Here is a 6,748-nt window from a genome sequence, read left to right on the forward strand (position 1 = left end):
AGAGACAGTTTTATTAAAATAATTAATTATTTTTAATGGATGCATATGTCTAAACTTACAAAATTAAAATAATTAAAGGGTATTAATTAAACTAGGTGTGAAACTTCTACAGTAAGATGAGGATCAAGTCAAAATTATCTGAGTCGTTGATTAGAATCTAATCTCGGCCATTGATTGATAAATGAGAAAATTATAAGAAGGACTTTGATGGGCATTTGGAAAAGGCACCAGGTAGATACAAAGTGGCCCAAGTAAATCAATTTTCTCACTGGCTAAATTTTGGAAAGAGGAAATCAAATTAGAGGGTGAGTTGCAAGTGAGAGGGAGAGGGTATCAGCAATAGTCGAGAGTGCAGGAAATGACAAGAAGAACTTTTAGAAGAGGAATGCAGATCACCCACACAGAGGAAGTGACACAAGGACAACACAGTCACTACGCAAAGAGTGACACAGTGTGGCTAGCGTGAGGGTAGCATGTCTTCTCAAGTGTCATAAATTCACTATGGAGTGGAGAAATATGTTTGTTAAATTTATCTCAGTGATTCTTCTGCTATTCTACTATCTGTAGATTGTACATGAGATTTTTCTGAAGAATAATAAAAGAAACCCTGATCTGTTGCATCGATTTTCCCACATTGGGTTTTTTGGGGGAAAATTTTCCAAAATCAAATGTGTTAATGTGTTATTGTTGTGCTACTATTTTCCTTACATCTATTTTCTGCAGTAATTAATTTGTGAAGACTGTAGTGTATGTATTTCGATGTTTGTCATAGACAACGACAAATAATTTTTTTTATTAAATTAGCTAATATAAGAAATATTATCAACTGCTGTAGTAGGATTTGAAATTTCCATATTTTCACATGGTATCAGAGCGAAGGTGAAGCAAGAGAGCAGACCAAGAGAGCCCAACATTGAAGAGAAGGAGGGAGATCAAAGTGTCGTGTAGGTATCAGATTGAATCCCTAGAGGGATTACATAGTCCAAGCCAGGAGGGAAAGGTTCTCGGGGAAATTCTCTCTCTGAGTAATTTGACAGAGAGGTAAGATTTCCAGTTCGTGATTTGTCAGTGGTAAAGGGAGGAGCGCAACAACAATCCAGCGTAGAGAAATCTTTAGGTGGGACACAATTTTCTATAGCAGTTGTTGGGGTAGAAAAACGTTACGACAAGAAGAATAGCACAGAATAACATGGATAGTCAAGGTGTATAGATTGTAAGAAGAATTCACATGTTTGTCAAGTTTAGCATCAGCAAGTGTTTGGTATATTGATAGCGGGGCTTCAGATCACATGACTAGCATATGAGAGTACTTCTCTAGCTATCAAGAAGAGAAAATGGACATCTAGATCACTATGGGAAATAGAATGAAGTGTACTCTAGTAGGGAGAGGCACCATAGCATTTCAGAAGGAAGTAGGAACCAACAAAAGAGTCACTAATGTACTGCATGTGTCAGGGTTAGGAATGAATTTGATTTCAGTGTTCCAATTACAGGAAAAAGGGTACGCTGTATACTTCATTGGAAGGAAAGCATATATCAAACATCCCAGTTGGAAGAAGAAGAGACAAATTGGAGCTTGAAGCAACAGATTGTATATATTGCAGCTCGAATCTCCAATGGCACTAATAGGTAGTAATCCTAATGGGGAAAAGGAACTGAATGAACTATGGCACAAGCGCATGGGACACTTACACCATGGAGCATTGAGAATGCTCAGACAGGCTGTTACAAGATTTCTACTTCTTAGTACTGAGAATGATGATGTATGTAGAGGATGCATCCTAGGGAAATATGCTAAGGCATCATTTCCTAGAAGTGGCAATAGAGCAAGAAGCGTGTTAGGATTGATACACTCAAATATTTGTGGCTTGATGTCCATGAATGCTCTTAGCAATGGCGAGTACTTTGTCACCTTTATTGATGATCACTCTAGAAAAACCTGGATCTATTTCCTAAAGACCAAGGATGAGGTCTTTCAATGGTTTAGAGAGTTAAGGCTCCTGTAAAAAAACATGACAGGGAAAAATATAAAGGTATTGTGTTCAGATAATGGTAGAGAATATATGGATAAAAACTTCACATATTTCTGCACAAAGGAGGGCATTAAAGTAGAGTGGACAAATCCATACATTCCATAGAAGAATGGAGTAGTGGAGTGGAAGAGTAGAACAATTATCAAGGTAGCAAAGGCTATGTTATATTACCAGGACTTGCCTAGATTCTTATGGGTAGAGGCATGCAACACAACAGTGTATATCCAGAGTAGAACTTTTCACATAGCATTGGGGAATATAATGCTTTAAGGAGTCTTCACAGGGAAAAGGTCGAAGGTGAGTCATCTAGGATATTTAGAACTATGGCATATTGTCACATTCCAAACGAGAAGTGTAGTAAGATGGATCAAACTATAGAAAATTGGGCATCTCGTAGGGTATAGTGAGACCTTAAAAGCATACAAAATCTACATTCTAAGAAACACAAAAGTTTTAGTAAGACGAGATGAAAAGTTCATGGAAGATAAAGCTTTCAAAAATCTCAAGAGATTCTAGCAGAGGATCAATCAGTATATGTTGCATTAGTCCAATAGCAGAAGTGGCAGCAAGAAGGACAAGCAGGAGGACATATATCAGGATCGAGTACCGTAACCAACACCAATATTTCCTCAGGAGTAGGAGATCTAGGAAGTTCTCAGTAAATAGAACAACAGGAACAAAAGGAGGATTTGTTTGAGCCTACCACCACCAGTGGTAGAACTAGTAAGGAAGTACAACAAACACCAAGCGATGTAGAGGAGTTTGCCAGAGCTCCTAGAACCAACAAGAGGCAGCGTAGATAGCCTAACATGTACCACGCCTTGGTAGCACAAGTTGAAGAACCCTCCAGTTTTCAGGAAGTCGTACAACACCAAGTTTGGGTGGATGCCATGGTAGAAGAATATAGTCCTGTCATGATGAATGATGTATGGGAAGTGGTACTTAGGCCAAAGGATAAACCAGTTGTAGGATAAAGGTGGATCTGTAAGATCAAGTATGTTGCAGATGGAAGTATATAGAAGTACAAGGCTAGGTTTGTAGCAAAGGGGTATGCACAAAAGGAATGAATAGACTATGAGAAAACCTTCACCCTAGTAGCTAGATATACCTTTATCAAATATGTTATATCCCAAGCAGCTCAAATAGGATGGGAGATTCACCAAATGGATGTCACGACAACATTCTTGAATGGGGTGATAAAAGAAGAGGTGTATATAGAACAACTTTAAGGCTTCGAGGCTCATGAAAAGAGAGCTCATGTATGCATGTTAAAGAAAGCCCTATATGGCCTCAGGAAGGCACCCAAAGAATCGTATGATCAAATTGATAGTTACTTACAGCAGTTGGGATTCATCATTAGTGATGTTGATCCCAATATCTACTATATAATGGTGGAGAATGAGCCACTTATTCTGGTATTATATGTGGATGACTTATTTCTAACAGGGTCATCTATGCCCATAAAGTACTACAAGAAGAATCTTGAACAATAATTTGACATGAAGGATATGGTGTTAATGCATTATTTTCTAGGGTTGGATGTTTGGCATAAGAATGGGGAGATCTTCCATAGGCCAGGAAGATATTATACAGATATTCTGAAAAGATTCAGAATGCAAGATTTCCACCCCATGGCTATGCCTATTATCACTAACTAGAAGAAAATAGATGCATCAGGAGACAAGGAAGTGGACCCCACTTTGTATAGACAACTCATTGGGTTGCTCATGTATCTGGTCAACTCTAGGCTAGGCATTTGTTTCGTTGTCAACACACTTAGAGAGTTCATGGTGGAACCAAAAAGGGTACATTGGGAAGCACCTGGGCACATTCTTAGATATGTGCATGGTATAGTTGGATATGGGTCGAAATACACCCGAGGAGATGATGTCAGATTGAGCAAATTCATAGATTCATATTTGGAACGTAGTTCAGTAAACCAAAAAAGTACCTTCAGGTATTTCTTCATCGTTGGATAAGGAATGATATCTTGGTGTAGAAGGAAGTAGAAGTCAGTAGCTCTGAGCTCAACAAAAGCAGAATATATAGTGGCTAGCACAACTATGTGTGAAGCTATATGGCTTAGAAAATTGCTTGTGAGTTTGTTCAAGAAAAGGATGGAAGTGACTAGTGTTTTCTGCGATAATCAGAGTTGTATCAAACTCTCTTAGAATCCATTATTTTATGATCAATTGAATTACATTAATATCATATGTCACTTTATCAGAGATTGTGTTCATTGTGGGGCAGTACAGCTGTAGTATGTCCCCATAGGAGATTAGGTAGCAGATGTACTCACAAAGGTTCTAGGAAGAGATAAGTTCATCTAGTTCAAGTTGAAGATCGGTATGGTAGAGATCCTATTTCAGTAGCGGAAACAGATGGTTTCTCAGTTGCAGCAACAGGTGATGAGAGGGAGTTGTACTACAGATGTAGTAGTTAGAAGTAGTATGCAGGGACAACAACAGCATAGATGCACCATTTTCACAGTAGTTGGTGGGAAGTGATGTCAGACATTAGTAGTGCAGAGGGAGATGTTACAAACTCACGGTAATGCTTCAGCAGGGTTCATTACTAGAGCACATTCCTCGCTAAGAGGGAGTGTTGATTTCTAGTAGCATTGGATGTGCTCTAAACCTCAAAATTTGTAGGGAGGCTAGGACACATGTATTCCATAATACCTAGAAATAATTTTGGGAAATTACGCCCGGAGACAGTTTTATTAAAATATTTAATTATTTTTAATGGATTCCTAAGTCTAAACTTAGGAAATTAAAATGATTAAAGGGTATTAATTAAACTAGGTGTGAAAATTCTAGAAGAAGATGAGGATCAAGTCAAAATGATCTAAGCCATTGATTAGAATCTAATATGGGTCATTGATTGATCAATGAGGGGATTATAAGAAGGACTTCGATGGGCATTTGGAAAAGACACTAGGCAGATACTCAGTGGCCCAAGTAGATCGATTTTCTCACTGGCTGAAGTTTGTCAAGAGGAAATCGAATCAGAGGGTGAGTTGCATGTGAGAGGGAGAGGGTATCAACAATAGTCAAGAGTGTAGGAAACAACAAGAAGAGGCAGTGTAGAATATGGACATAGATCACTCACATAGAGGCAGTGACACAGGGATAGTGCAGTCACTATGAAGAGGGTGATGCAGTGTGGCTAGCGTGAGGGCAGAAGGTCCTCTCAGGGGTTAGAAATTCACTATGGGGTGGAGAAATTTGTTTGTAAAATTTCTCCCAGTGATTCTTATTTTATTTTTCTATCTATAGATTTTACATGAGGTTTTGCTAAAGAATAATAAAAGAAACCCTCATTTGATGCACTAGTTTTCCCACATTGGGCTTTTCCGCGTACAATTATCCAAAAATAACTGTGTTAATGTGTTATTGTTGTGCTAGTATTTTCCTTACATTTATTTTCCACAGTAATTAATTTGTGAAGACCAGAGTGTATGCATTTCGATATTTGCCATAGATAGCTGCAAGTAATTTGTTTCAGTAAATTAACAAATAGAAGAAATATTATCAGTAGCTACAGTAGGTTTGAAATTTCCAAATTTTCAAAACTTTTCTACCCTAGAGGTATCCCTCTCTTTCTAGGAATTGAAAGCACTAGTAACGACTTCTACAAGCGTTATTGGCCTCTATCCTGGGATCCGCTCACTGGAATTCTATTATATCTAGTTTGTGGTTTCAAAATGGGTCATTTGTTTCTATGGTGATAAGCAACTGGTTTTTTTCGTGGGAGGTTTCATGCTCTGGCTATTAGGCTCTCTTGTTAAGGTATGACTTGTGGCACTCTTGTATCGTAGAATCTCCCTCAATTCCCTCCAAGTTGTGTTTATTGCCCCGTCACCTATTGTTTCAGGGTAGTAAAGTCTTTGTTTCTCCTAGTTCCATTCTCGTCCTGTTATGTATTTTCCAGTGGTGCCTTTAGGTTAGCCTCGTCCTGAAGCTATTAAATTGTGTATGATATATTTTTGTATGTGGAAAGTATATTAGGCATCAGGCTTGTTTTAGATCAGTTTTCATCACGTAGCTCTGATTATGGTGGGGAATTGTATTAAATCTAAAAGGCCCTAACACCGTTTGGAAGCGCTATCTAATTGTGGCCAAGGTTTCTGCCACCCCTGATCCTTGTGGGGATTTTCAAGTATTGGAGTCTTTTTCACTTGCACCTAATTTGGTTTATTAGTGCCAGTTTTGGGTCCCTTAGGTGGGTGTCTTTGAGGGTGTTGGCGACTGATTCATGTTCTATGTCTCGGTTATAGTTTTGTATGTAGGTGTGTCCTGGCTGGGGACGATCTCACATAGGTAGCCACTAGCATGGGTAGTTTGTGACATGTGTTGGTAAAGAAAGTTCATCCACCAAGGAAGACTCTGTCAGCATCAACAGAGACAATGAAGTTTCCCAAGATCTGTGCCGCTTTTCGGGTCATGTGGACCAATAGATCACCTTTGAATCGCTAGTTGAACAATTGAGGGGAATCCAGTGCAACCTGAATATTCTCAGAGAGCATAGATATGAGGACCATAATGATTTAATGGCCTATATGTATGATATTTAGTATAGCCAAATAAATATTATAGAGAAACTAGCAAATGTGCGCAAGAGCCAACAACAGACTAATGACAGTCTGCATGAACTTGAGTCTAGAATGGAACACATTGATTTCCATATGCATGAGCGAAATGACCTAATGGTAG

The sequence above is a fragment of the Pinus tabuliformis genome, chromosome J (assembly GCF_031772625.1).
Source record: "Pinus tabuliformis cultivar Carrire ecotype Pingquan chromosome J, CPIR1, whole genome shotgun sequence".
NCBI classification, from domain to species: domain Eukaryota; kingdom Viridiplantae; phylum Streptophyta; class Pinopsida; order Pinales; family Pinaceae; genus Pinus; species Pinus tabuliformis.